This window comes from Triturus cristatus, chromosome 10, assembly GCF_964204655.1.
Source record: "Triturus cristatus chromosome 10, aTriCri1.1, whole genome shotgun sequence".
Taxonomy (NCBI): domain Eukaryota; kingdom Metazoa; phylum Chordata; class Amphibia; order Caudata; family Salamandridae; genus Triturus; species Triturus cristatus.
The window spans coordinates 589,120,335-589,145,793 of NC_140593.1; the positions used below are offsets into that span (position 1 = coordinate 589,120,335).

Sequence of the window (25,459 nt, forward strand, 5' to 3'; positions counted from 1 at the left end):
CATGATACTTACATCTCAGGGAGTCGGGGGGAGGGGGGGATAGAGGAGTCCCCCAACAGTCACGTCCATAAATTACCTTTCTACCAACGTTGATCTTGTAACATGCATGGAGCGATATGTGTTCATGTTTATGTACAAAATTAATTAAAAACCGTATAAGAAACATTGGAATTAGCAACAATTTGCAGTTAAAGTAACATTGTATGTTAAGTTATCTGCCTGTATTAAATGTCCCATAATCCTGCACAGCACTGATAAATTGTTTTCAGAAATGTAAAAACATGCTTGACTATCCTAGAACTACATCTTTGGGGATTTCTTTGGGTCTGTATAAAATGCTTCACTAATAGCCATTTTTGCACTGGTTTGATACTTTTTTACAGGTACCTTGCCATTTTATGCCTGTGTTGGACTAACATTTTCCTCAGCTACTTGTTACAACATACTACTTTTGCACTAGCCAGTCTGTGCAAAAAGTTGCTTTGCACTATCCATCAGGGTAATTGTCAGTTCAAAAATTCCTGGCACCGGTGGTCAAGAGCCTAGAGCTGGTGTAAAATTTCCTGGCACCAGCGCAGTTTATAAGACGCAACAACCCTACAGGAAAAGGGAAAGTGTGCCACCTGACTACTAGATAAACGGAGCGCTCAACGTCTCTCAATAACAACGCAAATATGACAGGCAGGGAATAGGGCTGGGGTGGGCTCAAACACCTGAAAGAAACAAGAAAATATCAGAATACAGTATACCTAGTAAATATATATATATATTTTATTCAAATTCAAATAATAGATGAGTATTTTAAAGACTCAATAGGAGTATTCAAACTGGGTAATAAAGCAAATTAAATTAAATAACCCTGTGCATATTTTTTCATGTTAACAACCACAGAGTACAATGATGTGATTTGTAGGATGTCCCCCAGTCTCAGTGAATCACGGCAAAGAAACATCTAAAAAAATGATCCTATCAATAATATGTACAACATTCTTCCATCAACTCAATCATACCGTACTAACATCCATACATTTGTCATACTCAACATACCAATAATAAAATGTAAACATAAAGACAGAAACCTCGCATGAAATATAATAGTGATATCCTGTATATCTAGAAGTCTGGGTGCAGCCTGTGGTGTTTAAACAAGTTATACAGACACAGGGAGCCACAAATGCACTGCAAAAGTATGAATAGATGGACTGGTGTAAACAGATAACTATATACTTATTTCGTTAGATCTGTCTCACTAGTACAATAGGCATTGCTTTACGTATATCCATAGAGACAGAGAATAATAGATCCAGCAATTTAGAACCATGTAGTCTTCTATCTTTTCATTACATGTATCGCTGCGAGGTTCCTGTCGAAGCGCAGTTTATGCCATCTACCACATACAATAAGGAAATAATGAAGAGAACATATCTATTTAGTATAGACCTTGATTTAGTCCTGGGAGTTTTTGTCTATTTTCCCTATTGTTTTTGCGAGATCCTAGGTTGCAGCTCTTTTATATAGAAGATGAATACTTAACTCCAAAGCAAGATCATTGAGAAAGCAATCGCTCCTCAGATTGGCAATCACATTTCCAAGAATGATCTATGAAAACATGTAAATCATGATTCCACCCCCGGAGGTATCTTGGAGAAAGCTACCCTTCAAATACATGACACAGCACTTGGAATTCTGGATGATCTCCAGATTCTCCTTGATCTCTTGGCGGTGCTATCAATCACAACACTCGTTTAGACTTTCTGTCATCCAGAATGGGTATTGATGGAATGCTTCTAAACGATTCTGATCTTTTATGTCTGCAGGATCTTAGTTTGTTAAATTGGGCTCCTACAAATCTCCTACACTGCCATTAAAATGTGGCATTGTACAGGGCGCAATTATTTCTCCTCATCAAATTGGCTTGTAAATGGAACCTCTTGGTTCTTTGCCATGGGACAAAACATATTCTTAAATCAATGTTCAGATGATGCAGAATGGTATCTAATCTAGCCAGGAGAGCCAGGTTGTAAATACAGCACGATAAATAAATTAGTCATACGCATTGCTTTTCTTAAAACTATGCCCAACTGCAGTGTCTGTTTTACTCCCATAGTTCAAGAATGGCTCATGGCTCCCATGTGGATCTCTGCCTCCCTAGTTCCACATGACTGAATTCTTTGGTTTATAATTGATAAAAATCTAAACTTGAAGGAACACATTGCCAATCTGTCAAAAACGGCCTCTTTTCAACTTCATTTACTGAGAAAACTAAAAACCTGAAGACTGCAGGTAACTGAATGCTCAACAAGCGTTGTAAGTGAAGAAACAACAAGCAGAACATCAGAGACCGCAGAAAGGAAATACTTCAGCACAAAGAAAGTGTTTTTAATCTATGCTCCACTCTTGGTGCATGCATGAAGTTCTTTTCAACTTCATTTACTGAGAAAACTAAAAACCTAAAGACTGCAGGTAACTGAATGATAAAATACCTCCATCAGATTTCAGGACCGCAGTACTAGTAGTGCTATCTCCTCAGGAACATGTCTTTGCAAGTCGTCCAATGCACACTGTTACTGGGACCCTATTATGTCAATTAAGTTCTTACATCTATCGTATCTTGCGGCCTTCGTTCTGCGGACTCTCCTACTGTCGTTTAGACTATGTCGTCATAGTAAGTGCGTTTAGCATTCGAATCTCAGGATAACTAGGCAGAGCAATCGAAGACTGACTCCAGGAGATACTGTGGGCTTGACACCCAGAACTCAGCAGCACACACAATAAAACCCAATCCATCAGTGTCTAGTCAGTGCTTTACTTTAATGCACACGCAACTAAATACTAAATAGAAAAATATAAATATTTTCAAATATTCAGCTGAATAACCAGGGTGCAAATCCTGAAGCCTAAAGAAATGTGATGAAAGGCAATTAGCCCCCTAAATTTAGCCTGTGCCATGTGGTATATATGTGCCTTTCCCTATTTGAAAGTAATGCCTCCTGACTTTGTCACAGATAAATAGAAAGATAAATAGACCAGATGCATTTTCTAGATAAATAGAAAGGCTTTTAATATTACTTTTCTTAATTAAAAAGAAAGTCATTTTGCCTTTTTTACAGTACCTTTCAGCATGAAGAACATAGGCCTTACATGGTTGCCCAGCAATCACTCCTGGCCATGGAATGCAAAAGGTCAGCTTTCCCTAGGGTCTTCCAAACTCATGCCATTCTGCTCTTGCTTGCTATTGGTGTCCTGGGCATCCATTTTTCTCCCCCCCCCACATATGTGTGACTTAGTGTCACAGATCATTCCCTTCACGGGGGCGTGTGATTGCAAACCAGTGCCTTGCAAAAAGTATGGATTTGGCATGAGTGCTCAAGTCCCTCATAAACACCAGCCTTTGAATATGTAACTTAATTTTTCCCTGTGCAGTGGCTTATGGACCTTGTGCCCCAGTGGGCAAGTACTTTTTTCCAGTGCAAGTGTTCCTTCCCACTTTGTGTCACCCACATAGTAGTCCCTCGTGCCTGAAGATACACTGTGGACTGTGTAGTGGGCTCCAGTGACCCTAACAATCCTGACTTCCTCACCACCTGCCACTTTCTTTTCCTGGGTGGTGGTGGGAGGGGGTGGACCATCTGTTTCCTCTCTTTTTGCGTATGGGGACCTGGTGATGAGCTGCTATTAAGAGGAGGACCTCTCTTTACACAGGCGAAGAGGGATGATCTGCTCTGTTGCCCTTGCCACTAATGGGATTTGGTTTGATCAGATGCAGGATCACACCACTATCCCCCAGAGGAACTTCATGAAAATCAGGCAATTTTCTGTTGTAGCATAATCTTGCTAGAGATTTCGGGGGCTATTCCCATCCTTCATTTTGTAGTATGTAAAGTAGTGCTACAGTAGTACTACTTACATGATGTTCATCCATTGTTGTTGATGAAGACATCAACATCTCATTGATTGGTTAACTGGGCTCTGTGCATCTGAAGATGACTGAGTAGTCTGATTCAGGTTTGGAATGTCCTGTCACACGCCAGGCAGACATGCAGTGACACTGTTGGTGATGTGCAGACAGCTCTGGACATGCGCAGCTCATGCTTTCTTTGACCCTCAGCAGTACACCTGGTTTGTCAGCCTTTGTGAATGAGGCTGCTCCATGCTGGACGGTTCAGTCTGAGGGTTTCTCAGGTGGCAGTGTTGATCTCAAGGGATCTCAGGGAGGCCTCAAGCATGCCCTCAAACCACTTCTTTTGACCTTCATGGGATGCTTTCCCAGCGTGGTTCTCAGCAGAAAAGCTGTTTGGGAATGCTCTCATCTGACATTCTGACAACATGCCTATCCCATCTGGTATGGGCTTCCATCAGCAAAGTATGAACTTAGAAGACTTGTATTGGAAAGGACTTTAGTATCCAGCACTTTTTTCTGCCATCCGATTTTCAGAAGCTTGCGCAGACAGGACATGTGAAAGTGATTGAACCATTGTGCAGGACCCTGGTAGACAGTCCATGTCTTGCAGGCGTAAGGCAGAGTTGTAAGCAACGATGCTTGGTAGGCCTTTAGCCTCATTGGTAGGCTGATCCCATGACGTTCACGAACGTTGGAGCACAATCTGTCGAAGGCAGAGCTGGCTTTCACAATTCTACAGTTTACTTTAGCATTGATTGACACTCCTCGGGAAGGGGTACTTTCCGGTTACGTGAAGTGGTCCTCTGCGTGGAGTCTCTGTCCATTTACAGTGATTAATGGTTCTGTGTATGGAGTGTGGAGAGCTGGCTAGTGCATGACCATAGTCTTCTTGAAGTTGATGGCGAGATCAAAGTTGCTGCATACAGATGAAAATGTGTCCATACTCGCTTGCATTTCTGGTTCTGCACTAGCATTCAGAGCACAATCATCGGCAAAGAGAAAGTCTTGAAGCACAGTTTCCTTCACCTTGGTGATGACATTCAGTCACTTCAAATTGAAGTTTCCTGTCATTTCTGTACTTTAGGCCTACTTCTTCAGCGCAGTGCTGGAAGACATTGGTCAGAGTGGCAGAGAAAATCATGCTGAACAGCCTGGATGCTGGAACACACAATTGCTTGATGTCGTTGGTGACTGGGAAGGCCTCAGATATTTCACCATCATCCAGGACACAAGCCATAACACTGTCAGTTGCTTTACCATTAGTATGAATCGGTCTGGAAAGACTAATTTAAACATGATTCTCCACAGTCCCTGGCGACTAACGGAGTCAAATTACCTACATACTGCAAAATACAATTCACAAACAACTTTTATTTTTTTCTAGCCTAATAATCTTTTTTACTTTTCTTTATACTTTAATACGGTAAGGCCTAGAGAAAATTAAAAAAATAAATTAAGTTTGGAAAAAAACGAGTGAATTAATTTTTATGTGTAACATTAATGTAAACTAAAAGTATGTATTTATTTTAAATATAGGACAAAAAAATGCTACAGCACTATTGAATTAATTTTTAAATATTTGATTAATTTAAATAAATTAAATTAACGTTATTTTTCTGAAATGTAAATAAAGAAATATACCCACCTAAGGTAAAAAAATATTTGTATTCTGTATTATGTATTAAAAATTATTAAAGTAATTTATAGAATTTGCTAAAAGTAGTGTAATTATATTTTATTGAAAATTAAAGCTACTTTAATGTCTAATTTCAAAAAGGATTATTAAAATATTATTACAATATTTTAAAATAAAATAGTAAATGTTTTCTTTTTAGATTCGTTTACATATTAAATGTATTACAGTTATAACAAGTTGAAGTAATTTGATTTAATTTACCAATTAGTAACTTCACACACATGTAAGTCTACACTTTTGAGTAACAATACAGTTGGATTTTGTGAATTGCCCAAAGTAGTAAAGTTACTTAAAAGTGGTGAGAGTACATTTACTACTCGTAAATCTGAACATGTAAGATCACCCTTGTAAATAGGCCCCATTATGTTGGTAACGGGAGCTGTAGATCCTGCACACCTGTTGCAGTTATCCCAAAGCCACTCATGAGCAGGCACACATTAATGGTGATATTTTGGTACCTGATGCACCATCTCTGACAGGTTTGATGGTGACCTGCTACTAAGTGTGGTCTCCTGCACCACAGCCACCTTCCCTGGCTCCCATAATTTCCAGCAACTTATGGGCACTATTGCTTGCTCCGCCTTATCAGCTGTTTAGGTACATGAGCCTGAATTCGCCTTCTTGTCCAACAGTGGTCTCCTGGCATAGGCTGTTCCTCAGCAGCACCTTCAGGTCGTACATGGCAGATCACCTTAATGGACTGCATTCCTCGGCCTCCTAGGGCTTGCACCAATTGCTGTCAGAGTGCGTGTAAACCAAAAATCTTCGAGCCCACTCTTGAGGCACAACAAAAAATCCAGGGGATCTCCTTCTTCAGTGGCCCCAGCTGATCTACCCTCCATTGGTCTTGGGAAGGAGTCAGGTAGCTTGTGTGATGAGTTCTGGAGAGAGGCCACAGTACAGGCGAGATGGAGCTTCCTGTGCTTGGTGGGGTACTAGTGATGCTGCATCATCCCTCTACCCTGTATGTTCACTAAAATAAACAGGCCCACTGCCCATCTCGCCCCTGTGCTGCATTCAAGGTAGGATGCAAAATGGCATCTCCATCCAAAAGTAAGAAATTTCTCCCTCTTAGCCATTATCCTTCTCCAGTTACCCTGGCCTATCTGTACCCTCCAAAACTCTTTCAAGAGACCCACTGCTGGATGATGGCTATGATGATTAGGGTCCCATCCCTTCATCCAATAGGAGATGGGTAATCCTCCGAGAATGTGTCTGTTGTCTATCGTGCCCTTTGTTGTGATAGCAGATGCAGCAGTGTAATTAATGAACTTAGCCCAACAGCTCAAAGGATCATTCACATTAAGGCTAAGTCAGATATGACAAATTATAAAGCATAGTAAGGAATGTGAATATTTAAAAATTACCTCCTATTTAGATTGCTGTCCTGCATACGTCCCTTCACAATCGAACATGCTGCGCTGCATTGCTGTTTACTTCCTATGGCAGGCTGGGCAGATCCATCAGTATAAATGATGTATTCATACTGATCTAGAGACATTATTTCATTCGGGATAAGATATTCTCGTTCGCACTGCAGGAATGCTTGTGTTTTTAACGTAGAATCAAATTTGCAGTCTACATCTGTTGCAGTGATGGAATTAGCCCATTGTATCTATCGCGGATGCCGTGCTTTTGCATTTTGGAACGCTTGCTTTGGTAACAGCCTCTAAGGTTGGTACTGGAGTCACGACAATTATGCGTTTCCCCTGTGTTAGTGCTCTTTATCTCACTACAGCAGTTTGTACTGCTGTCAATATTTTTTCTGTGGATTCAAAACTCATTTCATTGTTTGTGTACAAATGTGATTTGTATGCTATGGGTACCGTTTTGCCTTCATTGATGTGAGCGAAGTGTACCCTGATTGACCCCTGACTACACGGATCACCAAATTAGTGCTATTTACACGTGTGTAAGTATTTGGAAGCTATCATGTCAGCTTGTACGGAAAGGATCATTTCTGTGTGCGCCTGTGTCCAATGTTGGACTGAAGAATCCGGTCTCATTAGGTCGTACAAAGGTTTAACCTTTTCTGCGTAATCCAAAATGTATGTTCTGACTAAATTTACGAATCCTAAAATGGATTGTAAACCTTTCAGAGTCTTTGGTGGTTGGAGCAGCACACATTTTTCTGAAAAATTAGCTGTCAGGCTCTTCCCTTCACTTGATAGCTCATATCCCAAAAATAGGACATTGAGGTGGGCAATTTTTGCAGGCAGCACTGTGGTGCTAATGGTTTCCTGAGAACCCCTACTGTTTCTCTGGTCTTAGGCCACCGCCCTGGTTTTGGAAGATCATATGGTTATTTTTGATTGATGTGGCCGAGCGGGACCTGCATCGAGGATTCCCTCCCCCACTTGGCTTAACTGACCTGGCTTTCTCGAGGAAGGGGACCGCTTTGGCAGGACGCTTCCTGGGCTTTTCCTTTCCTTAATTCTCAGCTCACCGTAGCCTGCGAGGCTGTGTCCGATGATGGGCGGGGCTTGAACTGGGCAGTGCTGGGGTGGAGGCCACCTCCCCCTTCAGCTGCCGTGGCCAGCCATGCCTCCTTTTTCCATGCTGGGGCTCCTTCTCGCTCCCCGGAGAAGGAGGTACTAGGGAGCCGTGAATCCCTTAAGGCTCTGGCATGGTTTCTGGGTCCTGAGGTCAGTACTCACCACACGCTTCCTACCTGGGATCTGGGTAGCTTTCCCCGCCGGCTCCAACAGGGTATCGGACCTGCGCTGATCCCTCTGCCACACGCAGTGCTCACCATGCGCTTCTGAGCAAAACAAAATTAAGTTCTCACCATGCGCTTCTGAGCACAACCACAGGGAAAGTGGGAAGCGCTATCGCACTCGCGCTTCTGTGTCCTTCGCCACGCGTTTCCCTCTGGACAAGTTAGCTTGGGGGAAGAGCTCTCCAGACCCTGAATAGAGCTCCACATGCACTTCAGAATGACTGGGTGAAAAACACAGCGCTCACCATGTGCTGTTTCAAATCACATAGGGCAAGCCACAAAGACTAGGGAGATCCCGAGGGGCCCCGAGCCGGAGGCAGGTTCAGGCCAGGACACATGGTACTTGCGGTAAAGAGGCAGTCCTTTCATCAGGACAGCACAACAAGGCACAGTCCAGAATGTGGTTCCCTGGCAGAACAGCAATCCTCTGGAGCAGCATACAGAACCAGCAGCGTCTGGTTACAAGTCCACGCAGTGTCTCCCAAAAATGGGGACGCAGCCACTGTACTTATAGTTCATAAAGTCTTTGTTCTGGGGGCACTTAAAACACTGTTTAGAAGTGCACAACACCCCTATTCACATCTCAAGCCCTGGCCCCAGACACACTACAGGTGGGGGGGGGGCCAGAGACAGCATTGCACAAGGCAGGCACAGCCCTATTCAGGTGCAGGTGCGACTCCTCCCACCACTTTAAATTCAGGTCAGGCCTATTCATGTGCAAGCGAAACTCCTCCTGCCACTCTAAATGCAGCCAAGGTCTATTCAGCCTAGCACTGAGTCATTCAGTTGCTCTTCAGTTGCTCTCAAGTTGCTCAAAGCCATCAAGTCAGGCTCCCCTTTGGACTCTGCACCCCCGCATGCCATCCTCAAGGTGACGGAGGTGATCCTCCCCCCTCTAGTGAAAATCCTGAATAAATCACTTGAATCAGGGTCGGTCCCCCGGGCTTGGAAACACTCCATAATAAAACCAATTAAAGAAAAAAAAAAGTCCGGGACCCTGACACTCTGAGCAACCTTTGACCTATCTCCCTTCTCCCTCTCCTGGGCAAACTCCTGGAAAGGCATGTTAACCAAACCCTAACCAAATTCCTGGAAGAAAACGCACTCCTCCACCCCACGCAGATGGGCTGCTTCCGCTCCCTTCATAGTACAGAAGCAGCACTCCTGGCTGTCACCGAGGAACTCAAAAGCTTGCTTGATGGTTGGAGGGTCAGCAGCGATTATTCTGCTTGACCTTAGTGCGGCGTTCGACACCGTCAACCATGCACTGCTAAAAAACAGACTGAAGGAAATAAGTATCAAGGGTGGAGCCTTGGAGTGGCTATGCTCCTTTTTAGATGATCGATCGCTCCAAGTTATGGATCAGGACTGCCTCTCTGACAGTCTACCCTCAAAGTCTGGAGTGCCTCAGGGCTCCTCCCTGAGCCCGAACTTATTTAATATATATGTAAGGCAACTTGCCAACATTATACAGGAATTTAACATCCTAGACATTTCGTATGCGGACGACACCCAGTTGATCGTCACTCTGCCCCTGGACTACCATCAAGGAGACTCCTCATTGGGCCCCTGCCTGAACAAACCGGCTAACTAGATGTCAAATAGCTTTCTAAAAGTGAATGGTGAAAAAAACAAATTCATGATATTGGGTAATAGGGCCATCCTGAGACCCCTAAATCACTGGCCTCCTTGCATGGGGGACCCTCCAGTTCCTAAACTGGCGGTAAAAGATTTAGGTATGTGCCTCGACAATGCACTCTCAATGAACCTACAGGCAAATAAATTGTCGTGCATATGTTTTGGACTCCGGAGGATGCTCAGAAAGATACTAGAATTCATCCCGGAGCATCTTAGGAAAACTGTCATACAGTCTTTAATAGTCTCCCGCCTTGACTATGGGAACTCCTTTTACTTGGGTTCCCCCAAGTACGTGATCAAGAGGCTCCAGACTGTGCAGAACGCGGCGGCCAGGCTCTTGCTCAAACTCCATAGACAAGCACCAGTGAGAGAATCATTGAAAGTACTTCACTGGCTTCCAGTAGCATCAAGGGTAAAATGTAAAGCCCTCTGCATAGCTCACAGGGCAGTAAATAACAAAGTGGCACAGTGAGCCCGGGACCCACGTCTGGGCATACCCGGCGCACTTAGGGAGAGAAAGCAAAAGACACACACACGAGTGGGACGGGTATGCCCAGATGTGGGTCCCGTGCGCTCCATGCCACTGGAATCAAGCTATCCTGGCTGAAGAGGGGCGAAACCCCGAAACCGGTCCTAGGATGCTTGTTTTCAGTCCAGGGAGGACCTGGCATGGCAGTTCGGGCTGGACTGTTCCCATGAAGCACAGGGTCAAGACTGATTTGCATATGGCTGGGTTCAAACTGGAATGGCATGCTGAGCAAAACAAAACGATGGATTTAGGCCCAGATCTCTGTACTGGGGTGAATGTATGACATTGTTCTGCATTCTATCCATCAACTGTTGTTTTTGCATTTGTCACCCCAAGTGGGACGGGTATGCCCAGACGTGGGTCCTGTGCTCTCCATGCCACTGGAATCAAACTATCCTGGCTGAAGAGGGGTGAAACCCCGAAACCGGTCCTAGGATGCTTGTTTCCAGTCCAGGGAGGACCTGGCTTGGCAGTTTGGGCTGGACTGTTCCCATGAGGCACAGGGTCAAGACTAAGTTGCATATGGCTGGGTTCAAACTGGAATGGCATGGTGAGCGTAAAAAACGATGGATTTAGGCCCAGATCTCTGTACTGGGGTGAATGTATGACATTGTTCTGCCTTCTGTCCATCAACTGTTGTTTTTGCATTTTTAGAAAGCTGGCATTTTTTTGTATTTGTATTCTCTTGTTATTGAAATCGTATCTTAATCTTTCGAATTTTATATGTTAAGATTTTAAATAATCAATATTAGTTTTATTTAGCATGTACGGTGTAATGTTGGCTGGATTGTTTGAGACTTGTGTGTTATGTTTTACTGTTATGTGTTTACAGAATATTTTGAAGTTTTTAAAAACTACACAATTACAAGGGGGATTTCTGTTTTTAGTGAAGTCTTTTATGTGAAACTTTAATAGAAAATTGTTGATTTCTTTCCCCCGAAAACAAGTAGCTACAAGAAAGCAGGATTTTTATTTGGGAACAAGCACCAGGTGATTTTCAGGGTGTCATCTGAATTTTCCGTCTTGTGTGCACCTTCGCTCTATTTCTTCCCTTTATATTGATTACATCTTCCTGTGGAAGTTTGAGGTGCCACATAAAATAATTAATCTCATTAGTCAATTTACTCGGTTCAAAAACAGCAACATGCCTGACTCTGGGCACCTGAAATATGAATAATTGGGACCTCTTTGAATATGATCTTTCTGTTGTTTGTAGGTTCATTTGCGTTTTGACTTGGGAATGATGCAAGAGCAGGTGGGCCATTCGATTGAATAACTAATTGACTGAAAGAATGGGTCAGTGCAGGTAGCAAATTTACTCTAGTGGGCCGTCATATGAAATACTTCTCTGAATAAATAACCTGAGCATTGAGGCTTAACCACACTATGTTTAGATTCTCTAAAGATGCTTTGAATCTGTTACACAGAAAGACTGACCGTGCTGCTGCTTCAATAATTTAGAGCTACCTAAAGTCGTCAAATTGGGCAGTTAAAATTAATGGCGTTGTGGAAATCATATGCTCTGTAGAGGGGCAATGCAAGAATAAGTCACTAGAAATACACATAAACCCTTTCACATAAAGAAAGGTCGGAATATGCAGCTAAAGTACTTGCTGATGTTAAAATTCAACCAGTTGCTGAAAGATCAGATCTGTTTCAAATTAGAAAATACTTATTATTGTTGCATAAAAGATGATAATCTAAGCACACCCGATTTTGTTATCTGTGAATTACTGCTACAGTTCTATGAAGAAGTATTCCTGTTCCCATTGACACTAAAACTGATATATCAAGTAAATATGGTATTTTATTGTCTAATCTCTTTGAAATACACAGCACTGGCCAGGTAGAACTTTTATGTTGCACCTACAAAAGGTATTTCCTACAACTATAAAGTCACTGAATGTATGTTTTTTTGTCAAAATCAGAGGTCTAATGTTGGTGAAAGCACCGCACAAACACATTGATTGCTGTATTGAGTGTCGGCCCATGGAGACCAATGTAGTTTCATTCTAGGTTTATACACATAGATACTTGAAGCATTTTATATTATACAGAAATTGATTTCCTTTTTCTCTGGGAATGATAAGCAGGTGATATTGGTACATGAAGATAATTTACTGTTATATTTATCTTGTTTGGAATTCCAGTCTTGAAGAAAATAGTGTAACTCTTTTCTGATGTCTCATATTTACATGTTAACCATTTTAATACCAGGATATGCTCGGTGACAAGATATCATCTGTTCATTTAGATCTCCAGATCTAGCAAGTAAATATGCTTACTACCAGGCAGCAGCTATAACACGAGAGTACAACCATCTGTTCAAGGCCATCTATATATGAAAAATTGACAAACCAAATTAATTGCATGAAGTAACACTTAAAATGAGATTAAAGCATATCTGTCTTTTCCACGCGGCCCCAATTAAGGTCCCTGGAAAGTGGAGCAAATTGTTCAAAATCCATATGCAGGTTTTTATTTAGTGAACAGAATGGTTCAAGCTAACCTCAAATTAGAGCTCACACTACTAGAAAAAGATCCAAGATTCCTTGAGTTTCACGATTGCTAACCTTTCTGTCGAGGGGAACAATGTATGTATAGAGTTTAGTATATGATGGAGGTGGGTAATATCACATAATCTGCCTCTCAGATTCATTAGCACGAGACAAAAGAGCAGCCCCATACACTAATGAAAGGTGTTGAGGGATATAAATGTTTAGATCGCTAAACGCAATGTTGAGTGATAGAGACTTGACTGAAGATCAACTACAACAAACTTCAGCAAGTGCAAAATGCTGCGGCTAGGCTACTTATGAACATACCAAGGATGCAGCCAGCCAGACCTGCACTGAAGGCCTTGCATTGGCTTCCGGTGCGGGAAAGGGTCAAATTCAAGGCTCTTTGCACCGCGCATAAAATTCTCCAGGGGAAGGGACCTCCTATCCTGCAGAATTTAGCTGTGCCCTATAAAGCCAATAGGGCCTTGCGATCTGACCAAAAACATCTTCTTCAAGTTCCCAGGGTCAGAAGGGCGCGGACTGGTGGGCGATGATATTCGGTCAATATAGCTATATTGTGGAACGGACTTCCCCTGGGCTTGCGCTCAGAGACGTGCATCCTACGATTCCGGAAACTTCTTAAAACTTACCTCTTCCCTGCTTAACGCTGCTGAACTGTCTGCTTCTTGCGGTTGTCTCCCTGGACAAAGCGCTGGGATGCCCGAGGGTAACTATGCGCTATATAAATTTCTTATTCATTCATTCATTCATTTATTCATTCATTCAACTAATCTAACTTCCTTCCATGGAAGGGAAGGTAGCCTAATAATGGCTTCTGCTGGTTTGATGACTTGTCTCCCCAGTTCCTCTGGAAATGTCTACTTACACAGATCTCTCCTATTCAGTGACTGCTCTCCTTTATTACTGATCGCTACCTTCTCTCCTCCCTAAGCCTGACATTACTATCATTCTTTTCCACTGATTTGTATTTAGCTCTAGCTACACTAAGGCCGGGATTATGAGTGGAATGCTGTTTTCCAACCAGCAAGTACCAACATCTGCATGTTATTCCTCAGTAACTCATAATAGGTGCTATTTATCCCATCCGATAGATAACGTACTCCAGGGTTATTGTTAATCATTTGGTGAAATAAAAAAATACCTGAATTTCGACTAACTTGAAGTTGGGGCTTGTGAGACAATTTGGGTTGCAGAGTGTGCATTACAAATACTATGAATAAATAAACAAACATTCCTTGTGTTGATATTCTACACCATACAGTATTTGAATTCACACCATACGGCAGGAAGTACGGAAAATTTATTTTAGTGCTATATTCGAAGCGATACCATTGGGCTGTTTGGGAAATCAGTGAGAGTTGGACTCACGTTGAAGGCTCCATACAAATGTTCATGCAGCTTAAACAATATAGAAATTTCTTTAAAGGAGCCCAATGGCAACAATTTTATAATTGTACTTGAAGAATCTAACTGAGAATGCTCAATCATTGCTTCAAAACACTGTGTATAATTCCTCTTGAGATATAATCGTCCTTTAGAGTGTGACATACTTATATCTGATAGAGACTTGTAGTTGCAGATTCCGTACCTTTGAATTTGCCCCAGGCGTCGGACTGGATACAGAAGATTTTTCATGAGCAATACCCCTGTGCTCCGGTGGGTGGTGTTGGTCGCCTCCGTGTGGCATAGTCTGAACCTGAAGTGATGTCCGCGTCACCTATATAAGTGCCACCTCGGCGCTCTGATGTCTGTTCATTTCTTTCCGCGCCAGCCAGTGCAGATCCAAGAGAAGAACAACCCCTCTCTAAGTTTTGACAGGCTTTTTTCAATGTTTTGTCGATGTTTTTTTGTCTTGAGGATGTCATCCCATAAGACTGGTTTCAAACCCTGTGGCACCTGTCACCGCGCCATGTCAGTGACAGACCCGCACTTAATGCATTTGTAGTGCCTCGAGCGTTACCACGATTCCAAGTCGTACTCCGACTGCTGGGCCATGGCACCGAATGCTTTGAGGGAGCAGTCCCTGAAGTTGCTAGCGGCCTGGCATTTGACTCCAAGGAAGTCCCGGTCGAGAGGATGGTTCTGGGATTGCTCCAGGAGTCTTAAGTCCTCCTCATCTCATTCCAAATTGTTGGGACACTCGGGCAAGAGGCACAAGAAGTCAAAGCGTGCTTTGTCTTCTTCTCCTCGTCTGTCGGCCAGTGTGACGAAGGAGCATCGGCGTTCGAGGCCTGGTTCTATGGAACCTGCACTGACTCCAAACCTCCCAAGGCCATGCATCTCATTTTTGAGCAGCCTGACCCCTCCGGTGCACCTTCAGGCCCAGTGCGGTCAGAGGGGGCCCCATGTGGTTCAGAATCTGCGGCTCCAACCACAATGGGCCCCCGTGGATCTGGTCATGGCCACTGCAACCTTCCCTGGCGCTGGCCCCAACGCCTATGCTCCAGGTGCCCACCGGCGGTGCCAGCCCCATTCTGATACCTGACGACAAAGAGCTGGAGCCGCATTGACCGTCATCAACTCCGGTGCCCACATGACTTGCAGGTCCTAGATCAGAGCCTGAACCCTATTCTGAAGGGCTAGGCCTCAGGGAGGAATGGGAGGGGTCACTGGACCCTTTAGAATATGAGTATGAAAATAATTTCTAAGGTGTGTGGAACTTGGTGATGCCAGCGGACTGGACACATCTCCAGATACCGGCATGCTTCTCCCCCCCTACCGTGGCTACGGAGGAGGGATGTACATATGCAATGATCGTGGTGAGGGGAGCTGAGGTCCTCGACCTTCAGTTGCCTTCAGTGGCAGTCAAGACTAACATTTTAACAGGGGTGTTGCAACCAGTAGTCTCCTCTTCTGAACCCCTACTCCCGTTCAACGATGCCCTCACCGATGTCCTTCTGTGGACCAGGTTCAAACCCAGCACAGAGGCTCATGTGAATAGGACAATTGCCCACCGCCTCACTCCAGGGGATCCTAACGTACGTACTCACCCAACACCCTATCTTGGTGAGCTTGGTGGTTTAAGTCTACACTTCCCATGACACATTCCCTGCCACTCTCCCGGACAGGTAATCCAAGAGGCTAAATAGCTTGGGAAAGAATATGTTTTCTTCCGCCATCCTTGCATAATGGTCCATGAACACCCATGCTTATTGGGCCGCTACTCTCACACGCTGTGGGACACGTTGCACAAGTGCTGCCAACTGTCCTGGAGGAGGCCTGGGTCATTCTCTTCTAAGCAGTTACAGACGAGAGAGACGCAGTGAAGTTCACTTTCCGCTGTGGCTTGGATACGACTGACTCTCCTGGCATATCGGTCTCATCGATGTTGGCACTCAGACACCATGCCTGGCTGAGAACATCTGGGTTTTCGGGGATATCCAAAGTTCCCTCATAGACGTGCCCTTCAGTGGCACCCGTCTCTTCAGAGACAAGGCAAACTCGGCGCAGGATCGCTTTAAGGACTCGCGGCCAAGTCCTTGGGCCTCTCAGTTACCCCATGTCCCCAGTCTGCCTTGTGCTCCTTTTATTACACAAAGGGCATTCAACCACACCAACCCTATCTCAGCCTCTGAGCCACGCATGCTTCCCAGCCTCTGCGTGGACAGGGCGCTGTTCCTACCGGCCTCATGGGTTGGGTAGCCATCGGTCTGGTCCATCCACCCAATCTCCCCACTGCAGCCTCCAAACCCACCTAGTCTCACCCTTCTAGATCATGGGCGTCCAATTGGTGGCAGGATCCGCCATCACCTCCACCACTGGCAGTCCCTAACATCGGACAAGTGGGTTCTGCACATCGTCTGAAGGGGCTACTCTCTCCCCTTTGAGACATTCCTCCCTCCATGCCTCCATCTTATGACCAGCTGACTCAGGATCATCTGTCTCTGCTCTGGGAGGAAGTCATAGCTCTCTTGGCCAAGGGAGCAATAGAGGGTTCCAGTTCCCGAAGTAGGCTCTGATTGGTATTCTCGCTTCTTTCTGGTACCGAAAAATGACAAGGGTCTTCATCCTATCCTAGATCTCCGAGCCCTCAACTACTCCAAAAAAAAAGGAGAACTTCAAGCTGTTACCATTGGCTTAGGTCTTAGGAGACTGGATGGCAGCGTTGGACTTGCAGGATGCCTATTTTCACATTCCCGTCCTGCCTGCCCATCCGCGTTACCTACGGTTTACGGTAGATCACAAGCATTTTCAGTTCACCATGCTCCTTTTTGGCCTTACCAGCACCCCTCAGGTGTTCACCAAGGTGCTCATCTGCACAGATCAGGTAGAGCCAGTCTTCCCTTATCTCGATAACTGGCTGTTGAAGGCGGGCTTGCTCCAGGCTGTCGTCTCCCACCACCTCACTACAGCAAACCTCCTGCACTCGCTGAGGTTCACTATCAATGTGTTGAAGTCACACCTCACTCCCTCTCAGACGCTCCCTTTCATCTGAGCTTTTCTGGACACGGTGCAGTTTTCGGCTTATTCTCCTGAGCGGCAAGTACAGAATATTCAGACTATGATAATGATGTTACAGCCTCTAGCCTGAATTTTGGTGAGACTAACTCTGAGGCTGCTAGGCCTCTTGACCTCCTGCATCCCTCTAGTGGTACATGCCAGATGGCATATGCGGGTTCTGCAGTGGAACCTGAAGTTCCAGTGGGCACAGCATCAGTGGAATCTCTCTGAAATCGTCCAGATCTCTGAGGGATCTGCAAGGGACCTGCAGTGGTGGCTAAAGAACTACAAATGGGTCAGAGGTAGACCCCTCTCCCTTCCCCAAGTAGCTCTCACAGTAGTGACAGATGCTTCACTCCTGGGATGGGTAGGCCATCTGGGAGAGGTGGCGATCGGAGGACTCTGGTCTTCAGTGTAATCTGGACTCCACATCCACATGCTGGAGCTCGGGGCATTAAAAGCCTTTCTACCCTCCTTCAAGGAGGCTGGTACAAGTGTTTCCAGACAACCCCACCTCTATGTGGTACTGCAACAAACAGGGTGGGGTGGGGTCGTTGACCCTATGTCAAGAGGCTCTGCATTTCTGGACATAGGTGGCACAGCAGGGCATTTCCCCAGTGGTTCAGCACCTGCCAGGTTCCATGAATGCCAGGGCAGCCGAACTCAGCCATCGATGCCATGCGGATCACAAATGGTGTCTCCACCCGGAGGTGGTGCATGATCTCTTTAAATAGTGGGGAGAGCCTTGGTTAGATCTGTTTGCCTCTACCGAGAATGTGCAATGCCAGCAGTTTTGCGTGTTCGAGTTTCCAAGGCAGCTCTTGCTCGGAGATACTTTTCATCTTTTCTGAACATGAACATTGATCCTCCGATCAGGCTGCCCCTTTAGGAGGATCTTTTGTTGCAGCAGCCGGGGAGGGTGCTTCACCCGAACCTATCAATTCTTCGCCTTCTTGCTGCTTGGACAGTCAGGTCCGCAGGGGCATGTGCTTCAATCGTTTAGTCCTACTGGCCTTCTTAGTTTAAATTTGTCTGTAGACCTTCCACTGGGGATGGTATTGCCTGGGTTTCTATTCAGTTTATGGAATCTGCGGCTAGAATTCTCTATCAGATGAACAAGTTACTTACCTTCGTTAATGCCTTATCTGGTAGAGACAATATCTAGCCTCAGATTCCTTACCGACTCACCCATTCTCCCAGCTCTGCCGACAGATCTCTAGGGTTGGGGCTGATTCCTTTTAGGGCCTTAGTTTGGACACTTCAGTGTCAGTGCGCTTCATGGCTCTGCGCTTCAGGTGTGGAAAGTCGTGAAAAGTAACTGACGTCAACGCGCTGAGGTGGCGCCTATATAAGTGGCTTGGACGCCACTTATGATGCAGACAACGCACGCAGATATGATCGATGCCAGGGGTACTGGTCATTAAAAATCTTCTGAATCCAGTCTGACTGCTGGGGCAAATTCAGAGGTAAGTATTCTGAGGCTAGATATTGTCTCTACTAGATGAGGCGTTACTAAAGGTAAGTAACTTGTTCATTATGCTCACCTTCAAATACTTCTCGTCCCCCTATTCTTGATTCCTGAATTCAAGACAGATTTATATATAAAGCTTTCTTTCTGGCTTTGTTACAAGCCTTACATATTATGTTGTGAATTATTCTCCCTTACATTACATTGACCACACAAGAAGCCTATCTCCACTCCCAGTTTACTTTTACTGATGCGGAAAATGTGTCTGATCACCAAAGCTGTTCCCCATTCATCTGTTGGATTGAAACTTCAATTTTCCTTTGTCATGAAACTGAATATTGGAGGGAGAGGGCAAATATACTGAATTGGAGCTAAAGAATCTCCTTATTTCCAGTTTTGGATTTTGTAAGCCACTTTTTCTTGACAATACCTCTAGTGACATATATATAAGTTGGTGCCTAGAGGATGGATATTCATACTTGGAATTATAAATGAAATTTGAGGCGGATGTAAAGCGTGCTTGGTCACGGAATGCAAGGAAAGGACATGCTGTATTCATCCTCATACTTTACTTCATTTAACTGCTAATGCTTGATTGCTGATTATTCTGAAGGGTGGCAGCTTGCAATTGTAGAGCGAATATGGGCTTAATATATAGCTTCCAGGGCCCGTATTATATATCAAGCGCACTGTTTATGTTTGCGCCACAGCACCCTTTTGAAAAGGTGTGCCAGGAGCAAACATGAACAGTGGCCGAATACAATGAATATGCTGCTATCAGGGCAGTCAAGAACTCCGAGCTGCCCTAGGGGCAGCGCTTTCTGTGATATATGGAGCAGTTGCTTTGATCAGCCGCTCTGTGTTTCACAGTGCAGGTGTCAGAGATCCCCTTGCAGGCAGGTGCAGTGAGTGACTGCACCAGTTTGCGGAGAGATACCTGGGGGGGGGGGGGGGTCCCTCATCTGCATTAGGCCATACCCCTAGGCAAATGAGGGAATGCCCTCTTGAGATAGCACTGACGCTAATTATTCAACATCACTATCTGTATTACAGAAGAGGCGGCACAAGCATCTACGTTCCCTTCTGTAATGCCAAAGTGCCCTGGGAGCGCATAAGGCAGGCTCACGTGCCCGTTGCGCCCCCAGCGCACTTTTGTAATACGGCCCCAAATGGGCATGCTTTTCTGTATCACTTGGGACTTGCAGAAATAATTTAGCCTTGATTGCAGGTGCCCTGGATTCATTTATCCCCAATATTTGTTTACCTTGGAATTATGGTTAGCTAATCCATTGGAATTTATGGGCCATTCATAATCAGGGTTGGACTACCTATAGGGCAGTCGGTCAGTGCTTGATGGGCTGGCATGGCAGGTCAGTGTGTGGGCCAGTTTTGTTGCTGTTTGTGGTCCTGTTTTATGATCTTCAGAGCCTGCTTTACTGTTGATTTTCCTCCTATATTCAACAAATATTGCATGCAGCCAGCTCAAATCCAGGCAGGTCCCCACATCTTGTAACACATTTATACTGCTTGTCTTTACAAGCACAAATCACCCGAATTTGTAAATCTGAACTCCTTTTTAGGTCGAGCCTAGACAGCGCATGCGCTGTCTGGAAGATCTGTGGTAGTAGGAAAGGGCGTATAACCCACCTACTTCTTTCCTATTGGTTTAATGCATTGTCACATTATGTGTTCTTGGAACATCAACGACCTGGGTAGCAAGGCAAACGAGGAAGATTTGCAAACCTTCCTAAAATTTTTCGATATTCTCCTATTCCAGGAATCCTGGTCTCTGGCTCTCATGCCGATCAATGGTTTTAAAGAATTCCAGCAAATGGCATCCAAAGTCAAAGCTTCAGCCAGACCATCTGGTGGTCTATCAATCTACTTAAGCACAAGTATACCTTGGTCCTATGAATCGATTGACCTAGGACAAACCTGGATCCAATGTATAAAAATCTCATGATCTTCATTTAATGGTTTGCGACAAAAAAAATGGACAAAGCATCTAATCATATGCAATGTATACATCCACCCAGCATCAAAAGTAAAACAGGAAAAAATGATGACCCTTAAAGCATTGATCAAATCACTGCAATCAACCTTTCCGCAGGCAGGAATTGTGTTGTCTAGTGACTTCAGTATGTTTTTACTTCAAATGGACCATGTACAAAAGAAACAACAAAGTAAAGCCAAATGGAAAAAGATTGCCCTAGTAATTACAAATAATTGAAAACAAGATCGTCATGGTCAACTGTCTGCCTCAATTTTAGAGGACACTGGGATGATCACTCTAAACGGCCATTTCCCGCAAGACCAACCAGCGAGACCTACCAGAATATCAAAACAGACACATTTGATCATTGACTACACAATTGTGGACATTGAACTACTACAAACAATCTCCAGTTATCAAATAACTCACAGAATAGAGAGTGACCACAGCCCGCAGTTAATTGTCTTTCACATTCACACATCAAGAGCAGAGGAAAGCAAAAATCTTTCCGTTACCCCAAGTCCATAGAACCTCAAAAGGCTAGCGTGGAATGGCAAAAAGGCTGGTGAAATAGTGATTTACTTAAAATCTTTACCGTCAAACACACAAGAACAAAACTTGATACAGTTATGGGAATCTTGGGTGAACATGATCACGATGCTGATTTCCTAATTCCCCTCACAGGAAAAACATCATGGGAACAACCCAAGGTTAAAAACAACAGAGCCCTTAGTCTCCTTAGTAGTGAAAAAAAAGGCTTTCAACCGAGAAATGAGAAAACTACGTGGAAACGCATTGAAGACAAGCGAAGGCGATAAGCATCAAATATATCAACTGAGGCAGAACTACAAAAAAGAAGTTTGGACTGCAAAAAAGAAACAACAAACAGAAATCTGGTTAAAATTATTGGATATAAGTAAATCAAATAACAGGAAATTCTGTTCGGAAATAAATAACATAGCAAACGGATCTTTCCGTCAACACAATGCAAATATCCTAGAGGCTGATTGGATAGCCCATTTAACCAAAAGCAACACGAATGAAAACATTAACCACCAAGTCGGAAACACAGATCATAATGGAATATATCATTTAAATAAAGCCAATTTAGATAATCCATTTGAAGAAAACTGGATTCAAACCAACCAAGCTGAAAAGGTCATAAAAAACCTCAGATCCAGTGGAGCCCCCGGCCCAAATGGTTTACCAAATGAGCTTTTTAGACAAGACAAATCATTTTGGGCAGAATTTTTCACGCCACTATTTAATTACGCTTTTCAAACAAATATTATACCACCATCCTCGAGAGGTAGCGTTCTACACCCTATTTTCAAAGCAGGCACCAGGTTAGATCCTGCGAACTTGAGGTTAATCGCATTAATTGACGTAGAAGCAAAAATATACGTGTCAAATCTCATGATAGCTCTGGAAGAATGGGTCTCTTCCAGCAAGATCACCCCAATCACACAGACAGGCTTTAGACCCGGCACAACCACGTTGTCCAGTCTTTTTGCTTTGAATCTCTTCGTGGAAAATGTCAATCGAAAATCACCCAAACTGTACACCTGCTTCGTCGATCTAAAAGCAGCATATGACATGGTACCCAGAGAACTTTTGTTGCAAAAAATGGCAAAATGGGGTGTTCCGTCATCATTACTACGGGCCATTGTCAACTTGTACACTTCCACCTGGGTCCAGGTAAAACTGGGCAATGGAGAAAGAACAACAGCGAGGATTCCTACGTGCACCCGTCTAAAGCAGGGATGCGTGCTGGCACCTAGTCTCTTTAACATCTTCACTGCAGACTTAGATAGGAGGCTATCAGAAGTCCAAAGTGGCCCCCGAAGATCACAAACCGCAAAATAAGAAGTTTGTAATACGCTGATGATTTCCTTTTATGCAGTCAGATGCCAGGGTCCCCAACGGTTGATCACAAAGCTGGTGGAATATATTAAGGAGCTTGGGTTGACTCTCAACTATAACAAAACCAAGGTCATGTGTTTCTCAGCAAACATGGTGCCCAACAGGGGAAAATACCAGTGGTATGCAGCAGGAAATCGAATAGAGCAGTGTGCCTCCTATAAATATCTGGGAGTAATGGTCAACACAAGGTTTACACTCAAAGAGCACTCAAACATCAGAAAAGCTTAAGCAAATAAATTACGATTTGCACTGAATATGTTAAAACTGAAATTAAAGTGTCCATCGAACGCCCATTTACTCAGTCATTGCTGCTAAGTTCCTACCAACTCTAACATACAGCTCTGAACTATACAAAGGTCAAGTCGCCAACTTCTTGAACCTATTGCAATCAGGCCTTTTCAAACAAGTCTTCCGAATTCCACAGTACACATCTCAAGCCCAAGTACGTCTGGAATTTGGGTTATCAAACCAATATCCGATCAGACAAGCGGCAATAATAAAGATGTGCTGGAAATTAAATACACAAACAAGTTGATGGACAGAATGCAGAACAATGTCATACATTCACCCCAGTGCAGAGATCTGGGCCTAAATCCATCGTTTTTTTGCTCACCATGCCATTCCAGTTTGAACCCAGCCATTTGCAAATCAGTCTTGACCCTGTGCCTCATGGGAGCAGTCCAGCCCGAACTGCCAAGCCAGGTCCTCCCTGGACTGGAACCAAGCATCCTAGGACCGGTTTCGGGGTTTCACCCCTCTTCAGCCAGGATAGCTTGATTCCAGTGGCATGGAGAGCAAGGGACTCACGTCTGAGCATACCCGTCCCACTCGGGGTGACAAATGCAAAAACAACAGTTGATGAACAGAATGCAGAACAATGTCATTCATTCACCCCAGTGCAGAGATCTGGGCCTAAATCCATCGTTTTTTTGCTCACCATGCCATTCCAGTTTGAACCCAGCCATATGCAAATCAGTCTTGACCCTGTGCCTCATGGGAACAGTCCAGCCCGAACTGCCAAGCCAGGTCCTCCCTGGACTGGAACCAAGCATCCTAGGACCAGTTTCGGGGTTTCACCCCTCTTCAGCCAGGATAGCTTGATTCAAGTGGCATGGAGAGCACGGGACTCACGTCTGAGCATACCCGTCCCACTCGGGGTGACAAATGCAGTCCGGGCTGGACTGTTCCCATGAGGCACAGGGTCAGACTGATTTGCATATGGCCATGTCTGAACTGGGGTGGTGGAGTGAGCTAAAGAATGATGATGGATTAAACCCAGATCAGTTGACTGGGGGTGAGTGTTTGATTTGCTCAAGCGCTCCATCCATCATCCCCATTGGTATTGGAAATTAAATACAGCACCAGAGGACTCCTTGTTGGGGTACTGCTGGATGGAAATAAAAAACCAACCCAAAGAAAGAAAATCTTGGCGCAACGTATTAGGACGATCACTGACAACGCTTGATATGCATGATGCTTGGAATACTGCCTATAGTTGTAATGCATTTAAAAAAACAATAAACGCAGCAAAACAAAAGGCCTGGATAATGGATAAAGCTGCCCTAACGAAGAAAAAACATGGTTGGATGGTCTTATCTTCATATGAGACGAGATTGCCCCAACCGTACCTTGTTCAGCACATTACTCCATCGACCCAACATCAGCTACTATTGATTCGGTTGGGAGCTTTCACGACAAAAGACCAGTTACCAAAATGGAAACAATCCTGGCCAACCATGCATTGTAGACTATGTGGCCAAGCAGAAGAGTCTCTCATCCATCTAGTGTGCATCTGCTCAGCTGTGAATAATCTGAGACGGCAATACATACTTCAAGCACTCCGTACTTCACAAGTTAGATCATGTCGACCGGCCATCATGCATCTATTGAGCGGCAAGTCTCTTCAGGCCTCATGCAGGGCAGCCAAATTCCTGCAGAAAGTTAGCGCACTATTATCTAAATCAAACACATAGCGCCAGCGCGCATGTGTCTTTCTGAACCATAAGCGAATGAATACTAGGTATTTGTACATGATCTTAAAAACATGAGACAGCAGACTGCGATCATTCCAGAAATTACCTGGCTTTATAGCATATAACGCACATGATATCGCACAGGAATTTGAGGTCTTGTAATATTCAGTTTATACTTGCATTTTTGCTCATGACTACAGCAGTATAGCCAAGGATTCATGCATATTGGTACTTTTCGCACACAACAGCCGTAAGGAGATCTGCAATAAGACACCCTGCATCGTAGGATTGCATTTTAACTTATTATTCCAGCCACGAGGTAGCACTGGCACTACACTCCAATTTACACAAGACTTTAGAAAAGGGACAAAAGCAGCCAATATTTGAGCAACAACCTGTTTATCGATCAACACTGATTAATTACGATGAATTTCGAATCTCTGGAATTGGACAAATCCTTTTGTTTTCCCATTCCTTCTTTTTTAAACACAATTGCTGATGTGATTTTATGGACAAAAATTGTTTGATCTGATTTTCCTTTTTTAAACATAATTGCCGATAGTGATTTTATTGACATTTTGAGGATCTTTTTGTAATGGTTTTAATTAACTACATACAATAAAAATGTACTTGCAGCATTGTCGCTCCTCTTTGCTG

General features: G+C 44.2%; 1 protein-coding gene across 3 annotated transcripts in view; it reads left to right on the forward strand.

The window, feature by feature from the left end:
- The window catches only part of SNX29 (sorting nexin 29), a 1,557,993-nt gene that overhangs the window by 871,706 nt on the left and 660,828 nt on the right, over positions 1-25,459 (forward strand). The gene's annotated exons all lie outside the window — the stretch shown is intronic.